The 18,716-nt window shown below is 35.9% G+C and overlaps 1 protein-coding gene across 2 annotated transcripts in view; it reads right to left on the bottom strand.

The window, feature by feature from the left end:
* The window catches only part of WDFY2 (WD repeat and FYVE domain containing 2), a 170,146-nt gene that overhangs the window by 52,245 nt on the left and 99,185 nt on the right, over window positions 1–18,716 (bottom strand). The window lies entirely within an intron of this gene.

Here is an 18,716-nt window from a genome sequence, read left to right as displayed (position 1 = left end):
GGTATTTTAAAAGATTGTTTCTAACATCAGTAACTTATTTCTCCTTACAGTAAGCTTCTCAAGGGTGCATCTTACTCATCCCTAAATCCCTATGGTACATGGCACAGTGTCTTGGTATAGTAAGAAATCAGTAAGTATTGACCAAACAGAAATGTGAAAGGCATCTCCCAATCTCATGAGATTAATCTGAATGTCAAATTTACTCAAAAATAGTTTCTATATAATGCATTGTATATACTCTGTGTGAGGACACATAAAACATGAGTGGGTGAGTTTGTGTGTGAGCACATGTGCATTCTTCACCTAAGCATCTACATATACAATGACCTATATGTAGAAGTCAATCAAGTGTTTATAAGCCCCAGCCAGGTTTTGAGTCCTTCAGCTTCTCTCAAATGCAAAATATCCATATACTCTTAAATAGTAAGTTGTCAAACAAGGAAAGCTGCAGAGGATAACAAATTGATGCCTTCATCTGAGCTCAGAAACAGAACAATGAGTCTTTTCAAAACATTTGGAGGCTTCCAGAATTTTTCCTTGAGGACTTAAAGAAAGGTGTGTGGGAGGACAGATGTGTAAACTCCTTAATTGCTATCTGGGTATTTACTGAGCTGATAGAGTGTAAATTTTAGAAGAAAATACTTATTTTATTGTTTTGGTGACAGATGCCACAAAGGTATGTATGAGGTGATGTGACAGAATATAGGAGGTAACAAAGTTCCTCTGGATGTTCACTTTCCTACCCTGTCCCTCCTTAAGAAGCTTATCTACAAAATGGATTTTCTCAGTAAAAACATTACTCAACTTGTCACTTTTTAAATTCCTATCAGTATTCCTTCAAGAAGTAGCACTATGCTCACTTCTCATTTCTTTTTTAAAGATTTTATTTATTTATTTGACAGAGAGAGACACAGCAAGAGAGGGAACACAAGCAGGGGGAGTGGGAGAGGGAGAAGCAGGCTTCCTGCTGAGCAGGGAGCCCGATGCGGGGCTTGATCCTAGGACGCTGGGATCATGACCTGAGCCGAAGGCAGACACTTAATGACTGAGCCACCCAGGCGCCCCTCACTTCTCATTTCTGAAGTTAGACTCACAACTGAAGAGAGCAGGCCAATTTTTAAAAGGAGTAAAGTCGTTTTCCCATGAGAAGCTGATGGTGTGGGTAAGGAAGCTATGCAGGCATCTAGGCCTCGACTCACCACCACCCTCAATCCCAAGCAAGAGTAGCTTGATCCTGAGCCTCCCACTTTAGAGGGCCCCAAATTTCCTCACATACACGCTGAATAAATTTATTAAAGACCATTATTATTTAGGCAAGTGTTTGCTGAGTTCATAGAATTCATATGTTACTTTGATTATACTGAAATTGTTCTCTAGCGTGGGCAAAAGGTCACTCAATTCCTTTCAGGACAAGGCAAGGTATAAAATGAAACAACTGGATGCAGATCTGTATTTAGAATCAACATATTAGAATTAACAAACACAATAAAATTACCAGTTCACTGCATTGGTACACTTAATTTTTTTGTTTATTTGCTTTCCCTATGAAAATAGAAACATGTAATCATGGAGAAAATTTGGGAGATTCTGTCAGCCTTTTTTCTTCTTATTTTTTTTGATCAAACAAACAATATGCTATTTTAAAGAAATGTAAGAGAGACAGGCATTTAAAAGTCCCTTGTGATATTGTTTCTCAGAGATAACTATTATAAAAAGTATTATTGGAATAATATACATAATAAAACAAAATATTAATACTTTTAAAATTGTTTTTAATTTTAATTCTAGTATAGTTAACATACAGTGTCATATTAGTTTCAGGTGTACAATATAGTGATTCAATACTTCCACACATCACCCAGTGCTCATCACAAATGCACTCCTTAATCCCCATCATCTATTTCCTCCCCTCTGGTAACCATCATAGTGTGTTCTCTATAGTTAAGAGTCTGTTTCTTGGTTTGTCTTTTTTTTTCTTTGCTCGTTTGTTTCTTAAATTTCACATTATAAATAAGATCATACGGTATTTGTCTTTCTCTGACTTAAAATGTTAATACTTTCTAACAAGGCTTTTTTTCTGTTAACAAATCATGTACATCATTTCACATGAGTACATGTTTATCAATTTCATTCTTTTTGTGTGTGTGTGTGCTGTTTTTCTTATTTTTTATTATGTTATGTTAATCACCATACATTACATCATTAGTTTTTGATGTAGTGTTCCATGATTGTTTGCATATAACACCAAGTGCTCCATGCAGAACGTGCCCTCTTTAATACCCATCACCAGGCTAACCCATCCCCCCACCCTATCATTCTTTTTAATGACCACAAAGAACGTGCGGTAATGGTCTTCTACTGATATATGCTTACATTTCCAGTTTTCCATATTTAAAAATACTACATTCAATATATTTTATTTTTTTACATCTCTAACAATATTTCAATGAAATAAAGTTCTAAAATTGTTGGATCAGAGGGTATGACCATTTAAAATTTGACCATTAAAATTTGATAGATACTTTCAAATTGACTTCTTAAAAGATTTTTATCTATTAACACTCACAATATAACATGTAAGTATGGCTGTAGCCTGGAATATTTTGTTAGGTTTAACCAATCAAAGCTCAGTAGATCAAAGATGTACACATTAAACAGTTTTTTAATCCATCTTTCTATCATCCCTTCTTTACATTCAACTGTCCATATATCTATCATCCTAACTTTTTTTAATACTTAATTTTTTTAGAGCATTTTTAAATTCACAGTAAAATTGAGAGGAAGGCACAGAGATTCCTCACATACCCCCTGCTCCCCTCCAAACAGCCTCCCCCATTGAAACCTCTCACCAGAATGGTACATTTATTACAACTGATGAACCTACACCCCTTCCAAAGTCCATAGTTTACCTTACAGTTCACGCTTGGTATTGCAAATTCTGTGGTCTTTGATAAATGCATATTGACATGTATCCACTATTATAGTGTCATGCCCTAAAAATCCTCTGTGCTCTGCCTATTCATCTTTCTCTTCCCACCTAATCCCTGGCATCACTGATCTTTTCACTGTCTCCAAAGATTCACCCTTTCCAGACTGTCATATAGTTGGAATCACAGAGTTTGTAGCCATTTCAAATTGGTTTCTTTTACTTAGTACTATGCACTTTAGTTTCCTCCATGTCTTGTTATGGCTTGATAGCTCATTTCTTTCTAGCACTGAATACTATTCCATTGACTGGATGTACCACAGTTTATCCTTTCACGTACGGAAGGACATCTTGGTTGCCTCCAAATTTTTGTCAATTATCAATAAAGCTGCTATAAACATCCATGTGCAGGCTTTTGTGGAAATACAAGTTTTCAACTCCTTTGGATAAAAAAGCAAGGATTGCTGGGCTGTATGGTAAAAGTATATTTAGTTTTAAAAGAACGACCAAAGTGGCTCTACCACTGTGCATTTCCACTAGCAATGTTACGAGAGTTCCTATTGCTCCACGTCCTTGACAGCATTTGGTGGTGCCACTCTAATAAGTATGTGGTGGTATCTCATTTTAATTTGCATTTCTCTGATGACATAGGATATGGAGTATCTTTTCATATGCTTACTTGCCATCTGTAGATCTTCTTTGGTGAGGTGTCTGTTAAGGTCTTTGGCTCACTTTTAATCTCTTATTGTTGAGATTTAGGAGTTCTTCAAATATTTTGGATAACTCCTTTTATCAGATAGATCTTCTGCAAATATTTTCTCGCATTCTGTGGCTTGTCTTTTTATTCCCTTTACAGTGTTTTGCAGAGAAGAAATGTTTCATTTTAATGAAGCACAGTTTATCAATTCTTGCTTTCATCATACCTATGCTATATTATCTAAGATGTCATCAACAAACCCAAAGTCATCTAAATTTTCTCCTATGTTTTCTTCCAGGAGTTTTTTAAGTTCTGCATTTTACATTTAGGGTCTGTGAGTTATTCCAAGTTAATTTTTGTGAAGGGTGTGACCTGTTGTCTAGATTTATTTTTTTTACATGTGGATATCCAGTTGTTCCAGCACGATTTGTTGAGAAGACTATTTTTTTCTCCATTGTATTCCTTTTGCTCCTCTGTTGACTTTATTTATGAGGTTCTACTTCTGGGCTCTCTGTTCTGCTCCACTGATCTACCTGTCTATTCTTTCACCCATACCACACTATCTTGATTACTATAGCTTTATAGTAAGTCTTGAAATTGGGCAGTGTCAATCCTCCAACTTTGTTCTTCTCCAATATTGTGTTGGCTCTTCTGGGTCTTCTCTCTCTCCATAAACTTTAGAATCAGTTTGTCGAGATCTATAAAATAACTTGTTGGGATTTGGATTGGGATTGCACTGAATTTATAGATCAAGTTGGAAGAACTGACATCTTGACAATATTGAGTCTTTCTATCCATGAACATGGATCTCTCTCCATTTATTTAGGTTTTTAAAAATTTCACTCATCAGAGTTCTGTAGTTCACTTCATACAGATCTTGTACATATTTTGTTACATATATACCAAAGTATTTCATTTGGGGGGGTGCTAATGTAAATGGTACTGTGTTTTTAATTTCAAATTCCACTTGTTCATTACTGGTATACAAGAAACCACTGACTTTTATATATTCACTTTGTATCCTGCAGCCTTGATATAACTGTTTATTAGTTCCAGGAGGTATTTTTGGTCAATTCTTTTAGATTTCTCTACATAGACAATCATGTCATCTACAAAGCGTTTTATTTCTTTCTTCTCAATCAGGATACCTTTTATTTTCCTTTTCTTGTCTTATTGCATTAGCTAGAACTTCCAGTACAATGTTGAAAATGAATGGTGAGGGGGTCATCCTTGCCTTAAACCTGATTTTAGTGGGAAAGCTTCTGGTTTCTCACCACACCTAATAGTCTTTAATGTTCACTGTAACAGCTCAAACAGTTTGGTATATATAAATAAAAAGTCAGTAATTATCTCCACCTTTCTATCTCATCCCTTTTGAGGAAACCAGTGTTAATAGTCTCGTGCCTTATTTCACATCTTTCTTTCTCCTTTATCTTTACATCAACATATGTAAATGCATAGAGTGGTTTTTATTTGTTTTGTTGCACAAAAACAGGGTCACACTATAGATATTACTCTACAACTTGCTACTTTCATTTATAATATATCAGAGCTATCTTCCAGGGCAAAACACATGATTCTAATTTATTCTTTCTGGTGGCTCTTTTGTACTCCAGAACATGAATATGCCATATTTTAGTACTCACATACCCTCTGTTAAATGGACATTCTATTTTTTACTATTACAACAATACAGCATGAAATGTCTTTGCATGTATAAACATATGAATTAATGTACAGGTTGAAAAGATTGTTAGCTCAAAGATTATAAATACTTAATATTTTGATAAACTCTGTCAGATCGCACTTTCCAGAAGTATGCAGCATTTCAATTCCCTACCATCTGACATTCACGCAATGGCCTATTTCCCCATATCTAATCAGCTCTGAATATTACTCATCTTTTCAGTTTTCTGCCAAATTGCTGTGCAAACAAATATAACTCACTAAGGTTTAATATGCATTACCCTAACTGCTTATGAGCTAGAGCACATGTTTATTTGCCATATTCATTTCTTGTTCTATGAATTTCCTCCTTAAATCCTACCACAGCTTGATTTCTTAAAAAGGAGAGCATGAGGCAAAACTTAAGTACTGCTGCTTTTTTTGATGGTGCAATATCAGCAGTGTGAATGAAGGAAAAGCAAAAAGAAGCAGAGAAAGTTAGGTTGTACATCACCAAGCTGGCCTGTGTTTCCTGAAGAAGCCCAGTTAGTTTTCTAGCATACAGGAAGTCTCTAACAGACCGAATTTAAACGCCAGGCTTTGGAAGAATCCATTGGAGAAACGGATGGAGAAGGAATTTATTTGCCAGCTCTCTCCTCCCTTGCTTTAAATTTTGATCATAACTCCATGGGAACTTAGCTTCCCCCTCCTTCTGGAAGATTTTACTCTCTAGCCTTATTAACAGCCACTGGGGAAGTCAGATCTTAGACTTTGCAAGTGCTGTGCTTCATACAACTCAGAAAGTTGCTGAGGAACCAGAGTGCTATTTCCCTTAAGTTTTCATTTAAAGATAGCAAAGCACAGTGGTTAAGAGTTAAGAGCTTGGGCACCGGAGCCAAACTGGTTTAAATCCTGGCTAAAACACATACTAGTTATATGATCTTGGACAAGCTGCTCAAGATCTCTGCACTTTAGTTTCCATTTCCACAACAGTAATAGCCTCGTAAGACTGTGGTGAGGATTTGGTTAATATTTATAAAGCTTTTAAAGTGGTGCCTGGCACACAGTAAGTACTCTATGAGAGCTAAGTAAAATAAATGCTACTTTTGTAAAATGAATTAAGGAGTCTTCCTTTAAAAAAAAAAACTTCTGAACTACACTGAACATTAATCAAAGAATTAGAATTTGGCTATAAAATACTGAATGCCTGGTTCTTTTTTAAATATCAACTTTTCTAATTTCTTGTATAGTTAGGAGTCTCCTAAAGCTTTCTTAACTCTCTTTGGGTCAAATTTATTAATTTATATTTTATTGTAAAATCATCTACTTCCTTAAAGTTTTCAAACATATTACCATGGAACTAACATAACACTGTCTGCTGATTCTTTTTAACTGTCTTTCATATAAAGGCAGTTCTGCTGCAAGAGTTATTCTGAAGATGTGAATTTGTTTCAACATGATTGGGAACAAAATTAGGGAACAATTTGAGCATACTCAAATTTCATGTCACTTTTACATGATTTTGTCCAGAAACACTAGATGAACACAGAAAACTGAATCAAGCTAGGTAGGAATACATAAAACAGAGACACACAGATCTCAAACATCTACCAGCTACCTCAGTGTACCACCCTTTGGGAGTCACACCTATCTCCATCTGGTATTAAAACTTGGCCTTCTGATTTCAGATTACCTCCTCCTACCATTTCAAAATAACTCAAGCTGCAATCCTTCTGAGGCACACTTCCACAAGCAAACTTCAGGCCTTTTTCAAGGTAAAGTGCCACAGTTATGATAATTTTATGTATTCCCTAATTTCGCATGTCTAAAACTGTGCTACATTTTGATGAGTGTTCCATCTTTATTTCTTATGTATCACAAACTAAGTTGTGCGTGTGTGTATGTGTTTGTGTGTGTGTGTGTGTGTGTGTTTAACAAAGTTTTTAAGTATTGTATTCCTAAACTCATTTTCCCCTAAGCCGTTTGTGGCTTTTATTGTGCAATTCTACATAGTGTGGTGATTTTTAAAAACAAGCTGCATTATAGCAGAAATGAGTGGCTATATATATAATGTGGTTACACCTCTTTCCTTATGCTTAACATTATATACTTCTTATTTCTTGTTTTCCTTAATGAGATGTGCCAAGGAATTTATCTATTTTATCAGTACTTTCTAAAACTCAACTTTTGGTTTTACTTACTGTCTTTTTCTCTCTTTAATTTCAGTATTCATTTTTATAATTCTCTCTCCCAACCTTCTTTTGGTTTATTTTATCACTTTGGTATAACTTAATTTGAATGCTTAGATTCACATGTATAACAACTTTTTATTTTAAAGTAAAATTTTAAGGTACAATTCTCTAATATAGATTTGACTATATTCCATAGGTTTTTAGACAAAGTGGTTCTCCTTTAAAACGATTTCTATATTATTTTATGTATTTCAGTAATATTCTATTATATATATATCTATATATCTATATATATATACCTATATATAATCTATAATCTATATCTAACTATATATATATATACACACACACTCATTTACTCTTTCAATTAGGAAATTACTTAGAAAAAAATGTTTAATTAGCAAGCACTTATATTTATGTCTACTTTTTTGTTGCTGCTTTCTAGTTTTACTGGTTTATATTCAGAAAACATAGTATCTTTACTTTTCAGAATTTACTAAGATTTTCCTCTTAGTCAAGATATATTCATGATTTCGTAAATGTTCTGGAGATATAAGAAAAAAATGTATTTTATCCAAAGTTCTAGATCTACTTGTATTTCTATTCAATGAAACAATGATAGTTTTCAAATACTCTATATTTTCATTTTTCTTGCCTACTTGAATTTCACATTCAAAAATAGATGTACTAAAGAAATGTGCTTTTTTTTTTAGAAATGTGCTTCATTTTAAATGTCTATTATTCTGACTATAAAAGTAATATGTATAATACAGTTATTATTCTTACTATAAAAGTAACATGTATCATATAATAAATGTTAAAATGGAACACTATCAGGAAGGAAAATTTAAATAGTCTATACTTCTGCCAAATAGTGCTAATTACTATTAACACTTTTATTATTTTGCTTTTCCATCTTTTCCCTTATATACATAAAAACACATTAAACTGGAATAGTACTACCACTGATACTGTTCTGTAGCTCTCCTCTTTAACTTAACATCATCACATGAACATTTCCAATGTCATTAAATATTATTTGAAAATACATGTTTAATGGCTACATAATATTCCACTGGGAGGCTACATAAGATTTTATCTAATTAGTCCCTGTTACATTTCTAAGACACCAATGTTTTTAATATTATAAAAACAATTGTTAAAATAATATTTATTATTACAAATAATCTTTCTTATTTATTTTATTTATTTATTTTAAATTATGTTATGTTAGTCACCATACAGTACATCATTATAGTTTTTGATGTAGTGTTCCATGGTTCATTGTCTGCTGGATTTTCTTTGGATGGTTTTCTAGAAATGTAGAGTTATTGATATAAAGGTACAAATACTTCTCGAGTTCTAGTTACATATGACCAATACTTTTCCTAAATAATTAATGCCAATTAACTCTAACAGTGTACAAGACAGACCATTTATTCAATGTCAGCCAAGAGGTATATAGTAAAGTTGATATTACTCAGGCAAAAATAATTTAAAAAACTTTCACAAATTAAAATATTTATTTGCCCTAAGTATTTTCTTTTATGACTTTTCCACTGTCTATAGGATTTTAGTGCTTTTCTCATCTATTTGTATATGCTTGTCGACTGAACAGATTATCTTTCCTCTGTCATATTTTAAGCAACAATGTATTAAAATGCAGTTAAGTAGCTTTTTTTACACCAAGAAGTTTTGGAATTCTATGCAAATATTATATTTTCCTTTGTGATTTGCACTGTTTTGAGCTTACAATTCTTCCTGATAGACTGTTTATAAATGTCCACTTTAGTCACTTCTAGTTTTTTTTCCTTCATTTTTTAAGGCTTTACTTTGTACATCAAAGCTACTTATAAGACATGAGATGACGATTAAAATCAATGTTTTTCTTAAAAGCAAGCCAACTGCTTTGGCACTATTTATTTAATAACTTTTCCCATCCACGACTGACGTGTGATGTCTTCTTTCCCATATTCTATGTTCTTACATATAATTGGGTCTGTTTGGGAGTTATCTAACTCTGCTCTATTGACCTCCTATTCTATTCTTGTGTCAAAATGAAAATGATTTAATTACTGCAGGTATCAAATGTGTGTTAACACAGAGGCTATGTGTCTAATTTCTCTTCTTAAAAAAATGTAGCTCCCTATGACCCAGCAATTGCACTACTAGGTATTTACCCCAAAGATACAAATGTAGTGATCCAAAGGGGCACCTGCACCCCAATGTTTATAGCAACAATGTCCACAATAGCCAAACTATGGAAAGAGCCCAGATGTACATTGACAGATGAGTGGATAAAGAAGATGTGGTATATATATATACACACACATATACACACACACACATATATACACACACAATGGAATATTACTCGGCTTTCAAAAAAAATGAAACCTTGCCATTTGCAACAACATGAATGGAACTAGAGGGTATTCTGCTAAGCAAACTAAGTCAGTCAGAGAAAGAAAATTATCATATGATCTCACTCATACGTGGAATTTAAGAAACAAACAGAGGAGCACAGAGGAAGGGAGAGAGAAATAAAATAAGATGATATCAGAGAGGGAGACAAACCAAAAGAGACTCTTAACCATAGGAAACAAACTGAGGGTTCCTGGAGGGGAGGTGAGTGGGGGGATGGGGTAACTGGGTGATGGGCATTAAGGAGGGCACATGATGTAATGAGCACTGGGTGTTATATATAAGAGATGAATCATTGACCTCTACCTCTGAAACTAATAATACACTATATGTTAATTAATTAAATGTAAATAAAATAAAATAAATGTAGGTCGATGATTATAATCTTCTTATATAACAAGAAAAATCACATTAAGAATTCTGACTGGAATTGCATGAAACCTCTAAATTCAGGGACTTATAAGTCTTTTTTTATGTACATTAGTAAATTTTTATAATTCTTTGCCTAAATTTCACATAGTTCTTTTTGAGATCATTTTTAAGAGTTCTGTTGTTAACTTCCAGGAATGGGATTGTTTTCCATTACTTGGTAGACTCTGAGTGAAAAAAGACAGATTCATAGTTGCTACTTTTGGATTAAAACTGAAAAATAGTGATATCACAGTTCCTGGAGACACACTATGGATCCACTAAAAATCTTGATTTGTGGCAGTTAGAGTGAGGCGATCAATACCGGATAGGGTACTTGGTTAAATGGGACATTTAACACAGTCGTTAACTCCAAAGGCAGAATGAAGCACCATTCTATTCCTAAGATTTAGAAGGAAAGGAAAAAGGCATGTTTCAGATCAAATTAAGGACAGAGGGGGAAAAAATGGCAAGACTGGTTAAGGTCCAATGTTATGGGCTGTTACTAACAGCCAGTGCTTTGGGCTGAGGGTGGAGTAAAGAATATAAATGGAATAATGCCATTATGCTGCTTTGTACATTTGTCCACACTTTTTCTACTCCTCTTTGTCTCTCCGAATTCCTACGAAAACCAGGTCCTCCATAATGAATCAATCAGAAGGTAGTATTACTTTATGCCCTGTCATTAAAGAACGTACGTCAAGGCCCATGCTTATGTATACACGTACCATTCTCAACCCCCGGGTGGCATGTTTCACAAGGACAGTCATTACTTTCTATTGGTTTATAAAAATTTATCTGCCAAATAGATACCATGGCTCTTGTTTGGTAACAGAGGTCACCTTGCCTGAGTCAAGTTGTTACTCAGCTTTTTGTCAGTCTAAATTAGAGGTCAACAGATAGTACATTGTCTTTTCCCTAAAATGAAAGGTATGGTTTTGTTTTCTGGTCATCCTTAGACTCCTACACACCCCAAGTTCCCAGGGATGTCCTGGATTCTTGGAAAAGCAGACTACAATCCACAGTGCTGGGTTGTTGCTTCTGGTTCCGCCCAGAGAACCAGGCATGGCAGGGGCACAGTGAGGCCCAGGTGCTGGAAGAAATGAAAGCATCTACATACCCCGCAGAGATACCCAAACTACCATATGATTCAGTGTTCACACTACTAGGTATTTACCCAAAGAATATGAAAATACTAATTTGAAAGGATACATGCACCCCTATGTTTGTTGCAACATTGTTTATAATAGCCAAATTATGGAAGCAGCCCAAGTGTCTTATCAATTGTCGAATGGATGAAGAAGAGGCGGTATATATATACAATGGGATGTTACACAGCCACAAAAAAGAATGAAATCTTGCCATTTGCAACATGGATGGATCTACAGGGCATAATGCTAAGCAAAATAAGCCCATCAGAGATAGACAAATACCATATGATCTCACTCACATGTGGAATTCAAGAAACAAAATAAACAGAGGGGAAAAAAAAGAGACAAATCAAAAAAACAGACTTGTAACTACAGAGAACAAACTGATGGTTACCAGAGGGGAGAGGGTTGGGGGGAGGGTGAAATAGGTGATGGGGATTAAAGAGCACACTTATTTGATGAACACTGAGTAACGCATTGAAATGCCAAATCACTACATGGTACACCTGAAATTAAAAGAAAAGAAAAGAAGGAAAAAAAAGATCTCTAGTCTTCCATATTGCTGGCAATGAAGTTTATGAAACCCCAAAGCAAGCTGCTTATGAATTTTAGTAACTTTTGAAGATTAAATACTAAACATGGATTAGAAAAGAGAGAGAAATTGATTGAAAGCTGAAATCTTGTTGGAAGGCCCGATACTGGTAAAATTCTCATTTTATATTTCCATATAAAATCCATTTCTGCATCTGCTTTAGAAATGTTCAGAAAATTGTGAAATATATTACTTAGGGTCTCAGTTGTTAATATACATGAAGGTGACTGATTTTTTTTTTTTATTGTGGTAAAAAGTACATAACATTAAAGTTACCATCTTAATCATTTTAAAGCGTACAGTTCAATAGTGTTAAGTATATTCATATTGTTGTGAAACATATCTCTAGAATCTTTTTCATCTTGCAGAACTAAAACTTGATACTCATTAAATGCTAACTTCACCCCACCCCCACCCCACTTCCTTGGTAACCACCTTTCTACTTTTTGTTTCTTTGATTTTGTTTCTTGTTTCTATGATACTTTAGATATTTCGTATGACTGGAATCATACCGTCTTTGTCTTTTTGTGATTGGATTATTTCACTTAGCATAATGTCCTCAGGGTTTAACAGTGCAGCATGTGACAGAATCTCCTTTTCTAAGGCTACATGCTATTTCATTGTATGTATGTATCACCTTTTTTAAAATTTTTTTATTGTTATGTTAATCACCATACATTACATCATTAGTTTTAGATGTAGTGTTCCATGATTCATTGTGCATAACACCCAGTGCTCCATGCAGAATGTGCCCTCTTTAATACCCATCACCAGGCTAACCCATCCTCCCATCCCCCTCCCCTCTAGAACCCTCTGTATCACCTTTTCTTTATCCATCCACCTTTCAATGGACTTCTGGGCTGCTCTCATCTCTCGGCTATTGTAAATAATGCTGCAATGAACATGAGTGTGCAAATCTCTCTTGCAGGTCCTGCTTTGAATCTTTTGGGGTATATATTCATAAGTAGGATTGCTGGATCATACAATAATTCTATTCTTAATCCTTAAGGGACCTCTATACATAAGAAGGTGATTGATTTTAAATTCAGTGTTCGAAAACTTTAAAACTACCTTCTTTTTTATTGTATGGTTTCAGAATGAACAATGTCTCCTTTTTGCCTTGGCTATCAGGTAGTCCAGAATCAAAGTCAAGTCTTAATCATACAAAATGTGCTAGTCCTTATAATCTTCATTTGTGTGTTACTCTAGGTTCCACTCAGCCTCTTTTGGTAGCCAGGAAGTCAAGCCAGTAAAGAAGAGAGGATTTATGGCAAAGACACAGAGACCATAAAGGGAAGCCTGCTGGCCACCAATGCTGCACTTGCCCACCCTGTGTCTCTCTCCTGCAGGCTCAGCACTTCTCTCCTGCTATCTCTGTGTCTTTTTTCTCCAAGTGCAATCTCTTATCCTTCTCAACCACACAGTCTCTTCTGACAACTCAGTTTCTGTTCCCTCGTAAATGGAGCCTGCACGTGGCCTCTCCAAGTCCCTGTCTACAACATGACCTTTCAGTTTCACTTTCCACCCACTGGCTTGTTCTCTTGGTACTTCCAGGTGCAAAATTAAGGGAGGAATCAGACCCAAGCCAGTCCATACAAGTCCCTTGGCCAGTCTTCAGGCCAAGTGTCCACTCTCAGTTCTATCAGTTAATACTCAGAGAAAATGGGGTCATGAGCTATAAAACATGGCTGCCTCCATCTTTTCTTGAGGGCCCACACAGGACCTTTCTTTCCTCATAGAAGAGGCTGAGCAGAGACAGACACTGTGTATGACATATTTATCTGGTCCATCTTTATATGACCACAACATGTAAAACACACATGCTCTAACATTCTATATCTCTGACTTATGGCTATCTCCACATTTGGGTAAACACACACACACAGATTATGTTCTCTCGTCTTGATTCCAATTTTTATTTTCACTTTCACTTTTAGTTTTTTAAAAAAGATTTATTTAAATTAAATTTAATTAACATACAGCATATTATTAGTTTCAGAGGTAGAGGTCAGTGATTCCTCAGTTGCATATAACACCCAGGGCTCATTCCAAGGGCCCACCTTAATGTCCATCACCCAGTTACCCCATCCCCCCAACCCACCTCCCCTCCAGCAACCCTCAGTTTGTTTCCTAGAGTTAAGAGTCTCATGGTTTGTCTTCCTCTCTGTTTTCATCTTATTTTATTTTTTCTTCCCTTCCCATATGTTCATCTGTTTTGTTTCCTAAATTCTATCACTTTCAGTTTATTATGTATACTCTTGCAAGCTTCCACAAAAACTTCCTGAAATCAGATGGAACATACAATAAACAGAAAATCCACAATGATAAACAAAATAAACCTAATTTTATAGAAGTTGACCCTATTTTGAAGGCCATTTTTATACTAAAAAATTGCAGTGTTTCAACATTATTGAGAAATTTAGAATTTTGAAAAGAGATTCCAGGAAAGTAGTGACTTCTGCTCAAATATTTAAAGGGGTGGGGGGAACAACTTCATTTCCTAATCCTTTTTTAGAAGGCAAAAGGTCAAGAGGCCCACTCCTCCCCTGGTTTCTAGCTGTTCTTTCCCATCTATGGAAAGAAGGAGGTCACTAGTCCATGGGGTGAGGACAAAGGAGTCTCCATCTTACCCATGGGGTTCTCATTTGGCCTCTTTTTACCAATATGTCTCGCGCTCTCTCTGGACTTGCTTTCAATATGTGCCGTTATTTTTCCTTCCTACACAAGATCTAAAAAGCTGAAATCCCATTAGGATGACGCTGAGAAAGACCCTTAAAGATGCCTATGTTCTTACTTATGACTGTTTCCACACTTCAGCAATCAGTGACCTGAAATATGTCTATCTCTTCGCTGTCTTTCTGTTTAAATTAACCAGTTCTCAAATTCTCTGGTTCCCTTTACTCTTATAAATTATTAAGGACTCCATGGGTTTTATCTATTGATATTTATCATATTAGAAATTGAAACTGGGAAAATTTTAAAATATTAATTCATTAAAATAACAACAAAATGTATGACAGTCATATAAATCTATTTATTTATTTATTTATTTATTTATTATTTTTTTTAAGATTTTTATTTATTTGACAGAGAGAGAGGGAACACAAGCAGGGGGAGTGGGAGAGGGAGAAGCAGGCTCCCCGCTGAGCAGGGAGCCTGATGCGGGGCTCGATCCCAGGACCCTGGGATCATGGCCTGAGCCGAAGGCAGACGCTTAATGACTGAGCCACCCAGGCGCCCCTAAAGCTATTTAAATAGCTATTAAATATCTGTATTTTACAAAACAAAAAATTAAGTTGAAAGAGTGGCACTGTTTCCCATTTTTTGCACATCTCATGAATAGAAGACAGTTGGATCTTCGTATCTACTTCTGCATTCAATCTGTACACTTATTAGGAAATGAGAGTAAAAAGGGTACATAACATCTTACTATTATTATGATAATAGCTCTGACCTTGTTGACCACAGTTTGAGAACTACTGGTTCTGAGAACTACTGGTTCAGTGACTGACCTGACTTTTGGTTTTGATTAACCTTCTTTGCAGATTCTGCCAATGTGCCCTGTAGAGTTCAAAGAATTATTCTTGTTTGTCTATAAATTACGAAAAGAGGTTTCTCTGGCCACCAAACAATGGAACATTCTCTCCACCCAGGAACTGGAAGGGAAGGTGCCTTTTCCCCCTCCTCTCAAATGCCTAACGACCCTAATCTTTTCTGACCACATGTATTTTACAAAATGGGGAGAAGGAATGCTTCAGCTGCAAACTCCCACCCTCAGCTCCAAACTCTGCTAGAAACCCCTAGTCATATTTCTAAGAAGACTGACATCTGTCACAATACATGGAAGCAAGAGAAAAGATAACTGAGGTTTGTATAACAGCAGCTTTTAGCCTCTCTAGATTCAAAATACCTACAAAAAAAACCAACAACAACAAATTGAGGTCTCCAAATTCTTTCCATAAACTCTCGTTCAAATTCAGGTTTACACACAAAACACATGCAAGGCAGTTTCAAGGTATTTCCACGCATAAACCACAGGGCTGGCTGCTTCCTCTCTAGGTTTTGCCTGGGTGTTGAATGGTTTACCTGTCATCATCTTTCTTTAGTGGATGGTCCACATTTTTTGCTTTCCTACCCTGAGTCTTCTAACACCGAACGCAAGTAACGAGATGCAGTTGGTTTTTCAATAATATCTCTCCCAAGAGGATGGCAGGGAGAAGGTAAAAGAAAAAAGATACACAGGTTTGAATGCAACAACTTTCAAGACTGCCTCTGGCAAATTTCAGAATCTTAAGGACAAAGGCTCTTGGAAGTTATTCAACGAATGGGGAATATCCTGCTCAAGGCCAAAACCTGCAGCCAGAACACTAATGTATTTACACAAAGAAAGCTGCTCAAGTACCCTATGCCCCCATTACCCTTCATGGAGAGCGAAAGAGATTGTATACTTTGAATAACAGCTATATACAACAAAAGTTCTACTGTCACACTAAACAGCAAATTACATGAGAGCTCAGTTTATATAATGTCTAGTTGCCAGTACTTATTTTCTGGGCTCAAAACTTTTGACAAAATTATTCTCAACAAAAAAGCTGCCTGCTGAAATTGGAAATTGCTGATAGCTGATGTCATGAAAGTTAGCGGGACAGTAAAGGCTGTGACTACTGTCCCTACTTATGAAAGCGGCTGCAAGTTTGGACCTTTGGTTGCTAAGTTTTGCGTTTCCTGGAATTCTAGAGTCTGTAAAGGGGTCTTAGAGATTGCCTAGCACAGTGACTCACTCCTCCGATAAACTGACGTCCCTGGATACTAAGGGACTTGTCAAGGTCACAGGCTCACTTGGTTGCACAGCCCAGGCTCAAAACATGGGTCTGTCTCTTTAATTTTTTTTATCTACTGATCTTTTGATTCAAACAAACCTCAAAGAGCCTCTTCAAAAAGATACCGAAACCCAGGCGAATGTCTCATTGAATTGCTATGAGCAAAGGAAAACATTACACTGCAAATTCTGAAATCACCTGATCCTTCAGAGAATCCAGATAACAATACATTACAACAAACATGAATATAAAGTTAAGCACAAAGCACCACTAATGCCTCCGTCATTACCCCATTACCCAGGCCAGACATCTGGAAGCAGGACTCACTGGTATACCATGGGCACGGACCGTGCAAATGCTGGCTGTCAATGGCAGCAACTGACTTATGCTGGCTGGGAGTTAACTCTGCTTCTCTCCACTCAATTTCTCCTACACATTTAGTCATCAGATCCTTACCATCCTTCTTGAACCCATGCCCTTTCCAACGTGCTTCCAAGTAAACCACCTTTGTCCTTGACGGGGGCCTGCGCCACATCCTGCTACCTAGACTTTGCACTTGTTTCTCCTTTCCCAGCCAACTGTTGCCTTTCTCTGATGTCCATCACTTTTCAAACTTACCCTTCTAGGCAAGGTTGAATGGTCTGCGTTCACATGATCACTCATAAGGCAGAATGGGTCTTTCCTTTGCTGAAAATCAAGAGACTGCAGATCTTTCATGCCATTGTACAATCTGCATTAAATTAAAGCTATCATGCTATTTTACAATCTGCATTAAATTAAAGCTATCTATGATCACATTATTTTACCTTTTCTTGCGGATTTTAAGTTGAAAGGAATGGAGTTCTTGTTTTCTTCATAGTGTGTCTCCCCATATGTCAGCATTTTTGCCAAAAACATATGAGAACAAATCAATAAATATTTATAAATAAAGAAACATTCATTTTTTAAAAAATATCAAGTCAAGATTTAATTGTACTACTATAAGCACCCAGCCTCAGGGCCTCCGCACTGTCAGCGCCTCTGTCTTAAACATTCTTTTCCCAGATGTCAGCACGATTCACTACCCCAACTTTCAAGTCCTCTGCTCAAATTACACCTTCTCAATGAAGCTTAACGTGTCCATCCTTTTGAAAACTGCAACTCGTCTCCTCTCCCCTGCCCTCACATTCCCAATCCCCCTTACTCTGCTGTTTTTCCCATAGCATCTATCACCTTGTAACATACAGAAGTTATTGTATTTTTTTGTTTACTAAATGCAACATACACAAGGAAAGGGATTGGAGCTGAGTGGTCACTGATGGATCTCAAACACTCAGAACCCTGACTAGCATATAGAAGCTACTCAACAGATGTTTGTTTAAAGAACTGAATACAAGAATTAAAATGCTATTTTAAGAAAATCTGAAGTTATTTTAAGTAAAATGTTATTTTAAGCTCACTATTAATATACTTTTGAAATATGTGAAAATAATAGTATCCAATATGCTATACGTATTACATAGTATAATATTTTTTAGTAACGGCTTCAGTAAGTATGACTACCCAGAGAAGGTGTGAATGAAAATACATACAATTATCAGACATTCAAATAATTTTTAAAAAGGAAAGAGAGCCTAGTTGCCAAGCTATTACTTTTTGTAATCAGCACCAAATGTATTTTTTTTTAAATATTTATTTATTTAATTCTTTAAGAGAGAGAGAGAGGGCGGGCTTGGGTATGAGTGCAAGGAGGGGAGGGGCAGAGGGAGAGGGAGAGAAACTCAAGCAGACTCCCTCATGATTGTGAGGCTCCACACCTAGTGCGGAACTGGACGCAGAGCTCAATTTCAGGACCCTGAGAT

The sequence above is a fragment of the Mirounga leonina genome, unplaced genomic scaffold (assembly GCF_011800145.1).
Source record: "Mirounga leonina isolate KUSES-001 unplaced genomic scaffold, KU_Mleo_1.0 Mir_127, whole genome shotgun sequence".
In the NCBI taxonomy this organism is placed as follows: domain Eukaryota; kingdom Metazoa; phylum Chordata; class Mammalia; order Carnivora; family Phocidae; genus Mirounga; species Mirounga leonina.
This window is presented reverse-complemented; position numbering and strand designations above follow the sequence as displayed.